The sequence below is a fragment of the Triturus cristatus genome, chromosome 2_2, assembly GCF_964204655.1.
Source record: "Triturus cristatus chromosome 2_2, aTriCri1.1, whole genome shotgun sequence".
In the NCBI taxonomy this organism is placed as follows: Eukaryota; Metazoa; Chordata; class Amphibia; order Caudata; family Salamandridae; genus Triturus; species Triturus cristatus.
The window spans coordinates 128630142-128643688 of NC_140582.1; positions in this window are offsets into that span (position 1 = coordinate 128630142).

The following is a 13547-nucleotide window of genomic DNA, read 5'->3' on the forward strand; positions in this document are numbered from 1 at the left end:
ATGTTGGGAAGTCAGCCAGTGTTGAGTTTTGAAAAGGGTTGAGTTGAGTGATTTTCTGTCGTCTGGGGAAGAGATTTTCAGGTAAAGTTGGGTGTCATTGGCATACATGTGATAGTGAATGTTGGATGAATTGAGTATATCCGTAAGAGGCTCCATGAACAAGTTAAAGAGCGTGGGAGAGAGTGCAGATCCCTGAGGGACCCCAAGAGTGGATGCCAGGGAGTTAGAAAGGGAATGATTGACTTTAAATCTTTGCGTTCTGTTGGTGAGACATGAGGCAAACCAGTTTAATACAGAGCCAGAGAGACCCATCCTCTGTTCCAGTAAGTCCAGGAGGTTATCTTGCTTGACCTTATCAAATACTGAAGATAAGTCAAGGAAGATTAGAAGGCAAGCTCATTTCGATCCAGCAGTTTTAGGGCGTCATCGACTATGTGAGTAATAGCTGTTTCAGTACTGTGGCCCTGGCGAAAATCCAATTGGAATTGCTCTAAAAGCTGAAATTGATCAATGCGGTTACAAAGTTGGACACAAACACATTTCTCATGGAGCTTTACAAGAGTTGGAATGCTAGTGATAGGACAAAAGATATTAAGGTCCTCTTAGTCCGCCATGGGTTTTTTGAATATGGGCAAAACCTGCCTTGCCTTCAGACAGTCAGGAATCATGCCTTGACGAAGGGAGGCATTTACTATTGTGGTCCAGATGGGGACTAAGGACCCTTTTATCTCATTGAAGAAACTAGCAGGCTCACTGAAGTGGTTAGAGGGTTTCAGAGTAGAAAGCAAGTTGAGAATAGAGAATTGGTCATAGGGAGTGAATTGGCTCCAGCAGGTGTTATTTTTGGATGAGAGACCTATGTCAGGTGGAGTGAGTTGGTTCCAGCAGGAGATATTTTTATGTGGGGGAACAATAGCTGGCAGAGGATGAGGTGGAGGCGGGGAAGTCAAAGTAGTCAGGCATAGGAAAGTTGGCTGTTTGCCTTGTAGAGCTTGTAGCTTATTTTCAATCTTAATAGTCTTTTCAAGGAAGAAAGAGGCAAAAGCTTCACAGGTTGGCAGCGTAGGCACCTGAGATGGTGGAAGGGTAGGAAGATAGTTGGATTGGAGTATGATAAGTAAAAAAACATTTTTGGTCTGTTTCTGGCATTATCTTGTTGGCTTCTGAAGAAGTTTGATTTTGCACTTCTGACATGTTTACTGTAGGAGCTTCTTCTAGATCTCAGGTGCAGGAGGTGCTCCGGGGACAGGGATCCTCTCCAAGATCGTTCAGCCAGTCTAAGTTTGTGTCTCTCTGAATTTAAGCTCACGTTGAACTAAGGTTTGGAATCTTTAGAGGACTTTCTTTTAAATTGTAAGGGGACAACAGAGTCTAAAATACTCAGTAAAGAGCTGTTGTAATGTTCTGTGAGGTCCTGTACCTCGGATATGTTAGTAGGAGGCAACAAGGTGTTCTTGCTGAGGGAGATCAGGTCATTCATGTTTGAGTTTCGGAGGGATCGTTTCTAAAGCCTGGGATTCTTGATCTTTTCTTGGACCAGGATCCGATGATGGGGAAGGAGATATAATGATGATCAGACCAGTCACACGGGGCTATTGATACCAATTGAATAGCAGTGGGTTTAGCTATAATAAGGTCCAGGATGGAGCCAAGAATGTGTGTAGGGCTATCACATATTTGAACTAGGTTGCGGTCTGCCAGGAAGGTTTTGTGAGTGGTTGCTACCGGATCTTTCAAGTAATTCCACTGCAGGTTGAAGTCTCCAAGGAAGATTTGGGGATAATGATGACACACGTTAGAAGAAATGATTTCCATGATATCTTCAACGAAGGGGAGATTGTCACCCGGCGGATGGTAGAGAATGTGCAATTTGCAAAGTGGCTTGCTGTTGCTGGTGATGTCAATGGAGATGAATTCACAGAAGGAGACAGCATCTATGTGGGATTGTTTAACAATGAGACTATTATGGTATATACATGTGATCCCACCACCAGGTCTGTCCGCTCGGTCCAGCCTAATGATGTTATGTTTCGGGGGACTAGTATGTCAAGGATCGGACCCGTGGAGTCCTTTAGCCAGGTTTCTGTAAGTATGAGGATGTCCAGATCCTGAGCCAAGATGAGTTCAGCAATGTCTGTGGCATGTTTCACATCTGATCTATAGTTGATGAGCATGCACTTCAGATGTGGAGTGGTGACAGAGGAAGCGGGCTGAGAAATGGGAACTGGCTTGAGGTTAGAGAAATTTATTGCATTAGTGTTGTGGCTTGGTTTTCTCAGAGGGTTCAGAGGAATGGCTAGAATGTGTTCCTGTTGATCTGGGTTGTCCATGAGAGAGGGATTATAGGAGTGCAGGAGAGTGTTCATATCATTCCCTGTGAAGGAATTCATGGATCTAGAGAGCATATAGGGAGTGTTCGGGAATGATATGGCTATCCAACGAGTGGATGCATACGATTGAGAACAATCAATGGTAGAGGGGGGAATGGTAGCTTGGAGTAGGCGGAAGTATCAGGAGTAAGATTGTGTCTGTAGATCCCTGAAGACCTGTTGGTCCATCTATTGTTTTAGCCAATTTAGTGGTGATGAGTATGAGCTTTTGTAAGTCAGCCTTGAGTTGTTGGATATCAAGCGAGATAGTGTCCAAAGCGGAAGAGGGTACAAAGAGTAGATGAGACTCAGAGGAGTGTGTCAGGAAACCTGTAGGCTGAGCCAAGATACTGATGGGAGCGGTCGTGGGTTGATGGCCAGAGAGCTCCAGTTAGGGGTCGGTTAACAAGGAAAGATAATTAAGATGGCGGGGGCAGGGGAGAACTATTAAGCTGACCATCTAGATTCTCTAGGGATGACATGGTGTTGAGGTAGATAATAGGAGGGGAATCTGGCTTCAGGAAAGACATCTCTCTAGCCAAGGGGCAGGAAGGGTAGACTTAATGTAATATGCGTCATCAATATAAATAACACATTAGACAGTGAAAGTGTCATAAAAATAATAACAGTGTATATCAATTATAATGGAGCCCCATAATCACAATCAGTGAACCAATAGAATATGTAGTTACAAACTTCAAAGCGTGACACAAACATAGAACAATAAATCAAGTACATACAAGAATCACAAAACAAGAGAAGATGATCTCATACATAAAATATACAATACAAATATTCACAAAAACACAGTAAAGGCGCATTTCCTGTGTTTTTGTGAATATTTGTATACCACTCACCCGTTGAGAACCCGTGTCCCACCACCGTGAAGGCGAGATGTGCTAAAGAGGATGTGGTCCGTCGGCTGCGCTGCCGCCTCTGGTGCAGGAAACCAGGGTTCGAGCCTCGAGGTCGCATCCACGTCCTGTGATTCTGGGCAAATCACTTAATCTCCCCGTGCCTGAATGTGTAATGTGAATACGGTGCTATGTAAATATGCACAAAAAAAAAAGAGGGGGCTGGAAGCATTGGAGGAGGATAGGGGGAGGGTGACAGTGGGGGTGAAGTTACCAGAGGGGGTCGTTTGGATATGTAGGAGTGTCAGGAACCTGGTCAGAGATGGAGTTTTTGATAATGTGAAAAATTACCTCAAAAGACCCTAGATGGCGGTCTGCAGCTTGTATGAGGATTATTCCAATATTACAGATGGAGATAGTAGCATGCGCTTTGAAAGTGGCTGAAGGGGCTACCACTAACCTAGTTCCATGAATTTTTTGGAAGAGGTGATCAGGCAAAGAGAACAGATAGCATTCCTCTATTTGGCTCTTCTTTTCGAGTAAAAGATGAGATCGCAAGTCTTAGATCCCTTAATTACGTGCGGTAAGGGTCAGAAATTAGCGTTTCATAGTGAGCTTTGAGAATTCTATGTTTGAGGTGTTTCAATGCATTTTTAGATAGGCTTGGAGGGTATGCAATAGTAAATGCATTGATGCCCATTGGAATTAGCTTGAACTGTGAGTGAGGATCCATGATGTTGAGTGGTAGACTGCCAGAATGGAGACGTGGAGGTGGAGAAGAGGGAGTAGGTGAACGTATGGCCACAAAACAAAGAGAGACCTAGCTAGAACAGTCAAACACAGGAATATATTGCTAAATATGGGTTACAAAGGTCGCCCCCAAGGAGAAGGCACAACCCAGATGCCAGAAGGGAGCCTCTTTCAGCTCAGGGAGGCCTAACAAATCTAGCGGAGACCAAGGAGCATCTAGGTCCAAGAAGATCAGGAGCAAAAAGGAGGTTCTGTTGGCCACCAGAAGTAATCCTGCGGACAGGCCTCGAAGAGAAGTCCAAGATCAGTGGCAAACCAAAACTAATCCAAGAGGGCCGCCGTAATTGTTCATCCAGTGCGGAGGCTCGTGGGAGGCCTTACAAATCTAGCAGAAACCAAGGAGCGTAGAGGTCCAAATAGATCAGGACCAAAACGGAGGCTTTATTGGCCACCAGAAGTGATCCTGCAGACAAGCATAGCAGAGAAGTCCAAAACCAATGGCAATCCAGTACCGTTCCATGATGGCAACCGTATTTGCTTAACCAGTGTGGAGGCTCGTGGAAGTCAATCATTTATTTTCATGGTTAAATAGGAGAGACCATATTGAAGAAGAATCCTAACGAGGCCGGGGGGGAAGGCACCAACAAGATGGAGGGCCATTAACACAGAGCCCCAACTGGACAAATGAAAGGGAACAACGGGCCTTAGAACATAGAGACCCCATCATGTGCCTCCGGAGAGTAAAGGAACATGAGCAACAAAGAGGAAGGGGCACGCTACAGCATTACAAGGACCCCCCCCCCTTAGGACTCAAGTAGGAGACTAGCCGGCCTGTGGTCTCATGGGAAAAGAAAGAAGGCAACGGGAGTTCTCCACCCGCTCCTGGGGGCCAATGGGACTCTGTCGCCGATCTGATAGAATCATACACTCAATGTGAAACACTGTCCTATAAGGTTTGTGTCTAAGAAGTGAATCAACAGGCAGGTGTTGACAATTTTGTATTCACCTTAATGGGGTTAGCCATTTAAATACTTCTCATGATGGTTAAGTCAAGATTGTGGCAGGCATACATTTGCATCTGTAAAGACATATTCTTCCAGGCCCTACGAACTATACTCGATTGATTAGTAAGAGACATTACATATGTTTCTGAAATACAACCTTTGAGCCTTGCTTTCAACACCAGTGAGAGATTAGCTACCTCTCAGTGGGATATCCCTACTTTGTACATTATTCAAAAATCTCCAAAGCCTCAAAAACTTTACTCACGTTCATAAAATAAACAACCACGCTTTAGAAACCCAAATAGAATGTGTGTATATCTGTGAATTACAACTAATAAAATGGGCATACACCAAAAAATCTACTGGTAAACAATCTATTGGGAAAGTAAGTTTTTTTTTCAATATTTCTTTATTGGGTTTTCAAACGTAAACATCTTACACAGCTTGCCAACTGTTAGACCTGTCAGCCCTTTGGGTGGTCCCTCCTCATCATTATTTATTTTGTCCCACTTTTGCCTCAAACCCTGTTTGAATTTTTCCTTTTTGGGAACCACCAGACTTTTTCGTGTTGCTACAGATTCAGGGAACCATTTTAGCTACCCCTGAAACTTCTGTCTGAGGGCCTGAAGCACAAAATGGTGGCCACCTGTGACATCACCAGCATCCACTGGAACCTACCAGCACCTTCCAGAACATTCCAGGAGATTCCAGAACCCTGTGACCGTTGGAGGCGGTTTAGAATGTTGGGAGGTTAAGTCAGAGAGTTGGCAGTTGGAGCTGGCAGTTGGCACCTGACTGGTGAAGAGAGAGGAGCACAACAGTGAAGGAGGAAGGAGTGAAGCAGCAGGGGTGGAAACTTGTGCCTGGAGTGGGGTCCATAAACCCACCCTTGATACTTGTCCCTACTGATGGATCCCAGCCTATAGCCCTGTGTGGGAAGAAGACAGAAAAACTCATCCTAAGGACCTGAACAGCAGGAACAGGCCTTAGAAGCAGAAAGCAGCAAGATCCTGACCTGAGAACTGGTTTCCCTGGAGTCCGGCGTCGAGTAGCCTGAAGACCTGGAGCCCGAGGTGGAGAAGCGGCGCTGACTGAAGTAGCAGACGTCGTACCCGGAGCCGCCTGAGGTCGTGAGAGGGCGCCGACGGAGGTCGTGAGGAATACCAGAGGTCGAGGAGGAAGTGAACCGAGGTCGAGCGAGCGGCGTCATCGGAGGAGTGAAGTCCGCCCTCCGGAGTCGTCAGAGACCGAGGTAGAGGAGCACCGGAGGTCGGGAGTGAGGATCGCACTCCGGAGTCGCCCGGAGCCTGTGAGGAGGAGCACCGGAGGTCGGGGGTGAGGATCGCACCCCGGAGTCGCCGGAAGTCGACATCGAGGCCAGGCCGGCCGACGTCATCGGAGCCGAGAGCGCCATCGGACCGGAGCCGCCCGAAGTCGACATCGTGAAGAGACTGCCCGACGCCGTCGAATCGGAGGTCGAGATCGAACCGAGGCCACAGACATCGGACCGGAACCGCCTGCCGGCGTCGTCAAAGAACTGACATTGTGCCGAGGCCGCCGAGACCGAACCGGAACCGCCTCACGGCGTCGACACGACTCCAGCGGCGTCGGAACATCAGAAAAAGGGCAGTAAGTGGAGTAGAGGGCGCCTAAGGCCCTGTGGAGACCTGAGAGACTGCTCTAAGGGGCTAGGGAGGTGCTGAAACCCACCTGACTGTGCCTGGGGTGAACTGGGACTAACCTAGAGAGGTTGTGTGGAGAGAGAAAGCCAGGGCACTGGTATACCCCCCTTGGATCTACCTCAGATTAGGCCTCAGCCTTGTCCCAGCCAGGGAGTAGCCCCCCTCAAGCCTTCCACAACCCTACAAGCTGTGCCTGGGCCATATCAGCCCTTAAGAATTGAAGTGTTATCTGATTATATGAGGGTTGCTGTATACTTTTAATTATTTATTGGGGATACTGTATTTATTGAGTTTTTACCTATTTATTGCTGCACTATATTTATAGGTCCACAGGACTTGTTGGTGTACAATATGTATTGGTACAGTATTTATTGCCTCAAAGTATTTAATTGTCTGTATATATTGCACTTGTATTTATGCCCTGTTATTTATGATCACCCCTATTTATTTCATCAAACAGCCAATATTTATTTGACCTGCACTAATTGAAACTTGTATATTGTGATTGACCTATTTATGTTTCCAATCAGCAACTAAGAGAAAAAGATAAAGAAAGAATATTTTCATAATTTTTACGGTGTAGAGCCGTTTTTGGAACGGATGCACGCATGGTTCTTGTATGGGTATATTGTATGCTTAGCACTGCGCCTGTTTCCTGACCACTCGAGCCAAGCTACCACAGTGTGTTCGGGGAGTCCACCACCACCCTGCGGAGTGGGAGTGGGCTGTTTCCAACATAAATTGGTGTTCAGTGGTGGGATAGAGCTGTGCCTACGTATACTCAACAATAACTGTGGGTAGTCCATAGGCCTACACCGGGAGTTTTCTCAAAGCGGCCTTCCTAATTGTGGGTTTTTGTTTTTTCCAAATTTACTCTGGTGGTGGGAGGAGGTATTATTAAAGGTACCCCCCTGCATTGTTACTGCACAAAACCTGTCCTCTAACCTGAGTGGGCAAGATGGAGTTTGTACTAGAGAATCTAGAAACGTACACTGTGGCCCAACTCAGGGAGTTTTGCCAGCGGGAGGGGGTGTACTGTCCCCCAGGAGCAAAGAAGGGTGCACTCCAAACCAGCTTAAGGGCTTGGGGGGAGGCACGCCGAGAAAGCAAGGCTGAGGAGGAAGACAGGGATGGAGAGCCTGACCCCGAGGGGGCTGAGATGTACCAACCTGAGGTGGGGAACCTGTCAGCAGGGCCCAGGACACTTTCTAGGAAGGGCAGCACTGTCTCTAGCGGGGGCTTATCCAGCGTGGAGTTAGCAGATCGGAGAGAGAAAAGACAGCTCACATGGGATTTAGCAAAGCTGGAGAAGGAGAAGGAGGAACAGAGGTTGGCTCATGAGACGGAGAAAGAGAGGATGGCTCATGAGATAAGACTGAAAGAGATAGAGCTTCAGATCCTAAGAATTGGAGCACCAACTGTTCCTAATGGTGGCAGCCAAATCCAAGAGTCCACCAGGGAACCCAAACCTTACCTGCCAAAGGACATAGTAGCTAGCTATGGGGCGGGTGACGACATCGCCAAGTGGCTAGCAGCCTATGAGGTCTCGTTGAGGGCCCATGGGGTTCCGGTGAAGTACTGGGGAGGGGGATTGTATAAGTACATGCCTCCAGCTGGTAGGGATGCTTTATTGGCCCTCGAAGAGGATGAGCAGACCCACTACCCCACCATGAAACTGGCGCTCATCAGAAAGTTTGGACTAACACCTGAAAAGTACAGACAGAAGTTCAGGGGTAGTCACAAGCTGGGCACACAGAATTGGGTGGACTTCCTGGACTATGCAAAGAAGGCACTAGAAGGTTGGATTCAGGGCAGTGAAGTAAGGAACTACGAGGAGTTGTTCGACCTAGTACTGAAGGAACACCTACTCGAGAAATGTTTCCCTGAACTGCGGCAACACCTGGTGGATAGCAAGCTGACCAGCCCCCGGAAGCTTGCTGAGGAGGCGGACATTTGGGCTAGTACCCGGGTGTCCACAAGGGGGACTGGAGGGGATACTCAAAAGGCCGGACAGGGCGCCCCCCAGAAGAAAGAAGGAGGGGAAAAGAAAAAGGAGTTCTCCAAAGGCCCCCAAAATAACTTCCAAGGGAAGGGAACAGGATTCACCTCTAAGGCTAACCCACCCAGAAACCCTAATCCTGGCCAGAGTCAGCAGCCAAGGGTTGTCCATTGCTACGAGTGCGGTGGCGTTGGACACTATAAAGGAGATCCGAAGTGTCAGAAACGATCACCCCCTCCCACTGGAGGAAAGACCCCCGGAGTAGCTAGTGTAGTGCTCGGGGAGGAGATGCCCTTAGCTAAGGGAAGGGAGTGGGCGGGTGTCACTTTAGTGTCCCTGGGAGAACGGGAGATGGTTCCTAAGATCCAGGTGCCCGCCAATACCGCAAAGTATGGGCAGTGGATCACCATCAACGGCCAAAGAGGGGAGGCTCTGAGAGACACAGGAGCCAGTATGACTATGGTGCGTAGCCAGCTGGTGTCTCCAGAGCAGGTAATTCCCGATGTACTCCACCCAGCCGCGATGGCTGACGGCAGAACAGGCCACTATCCCGTGGCCGAGGTTCCCTTTGAATGGGGGGGGGGTTGCAGGTTCACTTCGAGTTGCCGTAAGCCCTGCCGTGCCAGTCGATTGTCTGCTGGGAAATGACATGGAGCACAATGCTTGGAAGGAGGTGGAATACCGGACTCACACCGAGATGCTGGGTACACCTGACTGGGCCTGTGTTAGCACAAGGTCCGCGACTACCCGAAGAGGGAGTTCATTCCGGCTGGAGCCTGGAACAAAGGCCCAGCCAGCTGCCAGTCAAGGGAAGAACCGAGGACAGGAGGAGCCTGCCTCGGCGTCTCCACCCCGTAGGACGGATAGGCCACCGGAGGTGGTGGACCAGGAGTCTGCGGAGGGGGACGTTACCAACCTGGAGGACCTACCCATCCCGGCCGAGTGGCACGTGGAGGGAGGCCCGTCCAGGGAGGAATTCTGCCAGGGCCAGAGGGAGTGCCCTACCCTTGAGGGGCTGAGGCGACAGGCCGAAGCCCAGGCAGCAGGGAACGTTGAAGGGAACTACAGTGTTTACTGGGAGGATGGCCTCCTCTACAGTGAACCCAAGGCACCCCTACATGGATCGTCACGAGCCTTGGTAGTTCCTCAACGTTATCGAGCCTTCCTTTTGGAGTTGGCTCACGAGATACCATTGGCAGGACACCTGGGGCAAGACAAGACCTTCGCCCGTCTTGTCCCACACTTTTATTGGCCTCAGATGAAAGTGTCGTCCGATACCTACTGCCGGACATGTGTGTCTTGCCAAGCCAGTGGGAAAACAGGGGTGAAGCTGAAAGCTCCCCTGGAACCACTTCCTGTCGTTAGCACCCCCTTTGAAAGGGTGGGCATCGACATTGTGGGTCCATTAGATCCGCCAACTACAGCTGGTCACAGGTTTATCCTGGTTCTGGTGGATCATGCCACACGGTACCCAGAGGCAATACCTCTGAGGACCATAACAGCACCTGTTGTGGCAAGGGCCCTGATGGGAATCTTTACCCGAGTGGGTTTTCCCAAGGAAGTTGTGTCCGACAGGGGGACCAACTTCATGTCAGCGTATATGCGGGCAATGTGGAAGGAGTGTGGAGTGACATACCGGTTCACCACTCCTTACCACCCCCAGACAAATGGTCTGGTGGAAAGGTTTAACAAAACCTTGAAGGGCATGATCAGAAGTCTGCCTGAAAGCCTGCGGAGGAAATGGGACGTCCTCCTACCCTGTTTACTTTTTTCCTACAGGGAAGTGCCACAGAAGGGAGTGGGCTTCAGCCCCTTCGAGCTTCTGTATGGGCACCCTGTACGTGGACCTCTCAACCTGGTGAGAGACGGATGGGAAAGAACTCCCAGAAAGCTTCCCCAGGATGTGGTGAGCTACATGCTGGCCTTCCGGAGCCAAATGGCTAAGTTGTGGAAGCAAGCTTCTGACAACTTGGAAGCCAGCCAAGCAGTAATGAAGGCGTGGTATGACCACAACGCTCACCCGGTGGAGTTGGAGCCTGGCCAGAAGGTGTGGGTGATCGAACCAGGAGAGCTTAGTGCCCTCCAGGATCGCTGGTCAGGACCCTTTGAGGTGTTGGAGAAGAAGGGTAAGGCTACCTACTTGGTGGACCTGAAGACCCCTCGTCAGCCCCTGCGGGTGCTGCATGCCAACCGCCTCAAACCCCACCACGAGAGGCCCGAAGTCATCTTGATGATGGTGACTGACGGAGGAGAGGACGTGGAAAGCGAGCCTCTCCCTGATCTGTTTGCGTCTCAGGAAAAGGATGGGTCGGTGGAGGGAGTGATTCTCTCCCCATCTCTAACTCCTGAACAGCAGGAGGACTGTCGCCAGGCCCTGGGGCAGTACTCTGCGTTGTTCTCCCTTGTCCCGGGTAGGACTCACCTGTGCGTCCATGACGTGGACACAGGAGACAGCCCACCTGTGAAGTCCAAGATCTACCGGATGTCAGACAAGGTGAAGGCCAGCATTCATAGTGAAGTCACTAAGATGCTGGAGCTAGGAGTGATTGAACCTTCCAGCAGCCCCTGGTCCAGTCCGGTGGTGTTAGTACCGAAAGCTGCACCACCGGGTGCCCAACCAGAACTGAGGTTCTGTGTGGACTACCGGGGACTGAATTCAGTGACAAAGACTGATGCACATCCGATCCCTAGGGCGGATGAATTAATTGACCGGCTGGGAGCTGCCCAATATCTAAGTACCTTTGACCTTACTTCGGGGTACTGGCAGATCTCTTTGACTGATGGAGCAAGGGAAAGGTCAGCCTTCTCCACGCCCAATGGCCACTACCAGTTCTGTGTGATGCCCTTTGGGCTCAAGAACGCACCTGCCACGTTTCAGCGCCTGGTAAACCAGATCCTCACCGGAATGGAGAGTTTCTCTGCTGCTTATCTGGATGACATAGCCGTCTTCAGTAACAGCTGGGAGGATCACTTGCGTCACCTGCAAGCTGTTCTCCAGGCCCTGAGACAAGCTGGATTGATGATCAAGGCCAGCAAGTGCCAGATCGGGCAGGGGTCGGTAGTGTACCTTGGACACTTGGTGGGTAGGGGAGCGGTGCAACCCCTCCAGGCGAAGATCGAGGCCATCATGGCCTGGGAACCCCCCAAGACACAGACTGAGGTCCGAGCATTTTTGGGCCTCACGGGATATTACCGCCGCTTCGTGAAGGGGTACGGTACCATCGTAGCCCCCCTCACGGAGCTCACGTCCAAGAAACAACCTCGACGGGTAGTCTGGACGGAGGCTTGTCAGCAAGCCTTTGAGAAATTGAAGAAAGCCATGTGCGAGGCCCCGGTCTTAAGGGCCCCAGACTTTTCCAGGAAGTTCATTGTCCAGACAGATGCATCAGAACATGGCATTGGGGCAGTGTTATCGCAACTCAACGAAGAGGGCCTGGATCAACCCGTGGTCTTCCTATCCAGGAGACTACTTCCCAGGGAACAGAAGTGGAGTGCAATAGAGCGTGAAGCCTTTGCAGTGGTATGGGCTCTGAAGAAGTTGCGGCCATACCTGTTTGGCTCGCACTTCCTGGTTCAGACCGACCACAGACCCCTTCGCTGGCTGATGCAGATGAAGGGGGAGAATCCCAAGTTGTTGAGGTGGTCTATTTCCCTACAGGGGATGGACTTTCAGGTGGAACATCGGCCTGGAGTGGACCACGCCAATGCAGACGGTCTCTCAAGGTATTTCCGCCTTAGTGATGAGAACTCCCAAGGGGTTGGGTAGCTCTCCCCACTTTCAGCTGGGGGGGACGCGTGTTAGACCTGTCAGCCCTTTGGGTGGTCCCTCCTCATCATTATTTATTTTGTCCCACTTTTGCCTCAAACCCTGTTTGAATTTTTCCTTTTTGGGAACCACCAGACTTTTTCGTGTTGCTACAGATTCAGGGAACCATTTTAGCTACCCCTGAAACTTCTGTCTGAGGGCCTGAAGCACAAAATGGTGGCCACCTGTGACATCACCAGCATCCACTGGAACCTACCAGCACCTTCCAGAACATTCCAGGAGATTCCAGAACCCTGTGACCGTTGGAGGCGGTTTAGAATGTTGGGAGGTTAAGTCAGAGAGTTGGCAGTTGGAGCTGGCAGTTGGCACCTGACTGGTGAAGAGAGAGGAGCACAACAGTGAAGGAGGAAGGAGTGAAGCAGCAGGGGTGGAAACTTGTGCCTGGAGTGGGGTCCATAAACCCACCCTTGATACTTGTCCCTACTGATGGATCCCAGCCTATAGCCCTGTGTGGGAAGAAGACAGAAAAACTCATCCTAAGGACCTGAACAGCAGGAACAGGCCTTAGAAGCAGAAAGCAGCAAGATCCTGACCTGAGAACTGGTTTCCCTGGAGTCCGGCGTCGAGTAGCCTGAAGACCTGGAGCCCGAGGTGGAGAAGCGGCGCTGACTGAAGTAGCAGACGTCGTACCCGGAGCCGCCTGAGGTCGTGAGAGGGCGCCGACGGAGGTCGTGAGGAATACCAGAGGTCGAGGAGGAAGTGAACCGAGGTCGAGCGAGCGGCGTCATCGGAGGAGTGAAGTCCGCCCTCCGGAGTCGTCGGAGACCGAGGTAGAGGAGCACCGGAGGTCGGGAGTGAGGATCGCACTCCGGAGTCGCCCAGAGCCTGTGAGGAGGAGCACCGGAGGTCGGGGGTGAGGATCGCACCCCGGAGTCGCCGGAAGTCGACATCGAGGCCAGGCCGGCCGACGTCATCGGAGCCGAGAGCGCCATCGGACCGGAGCCGCCCGAAGTCGACATCGTGAAGAGACTGCCCGACGCCGTCGAATCGGAGGTCGAGATCGAACCGAGGCCACCGACATCGGACCGGAACCGCCTGCCGGCGTCGTCAAAGAACTGACATT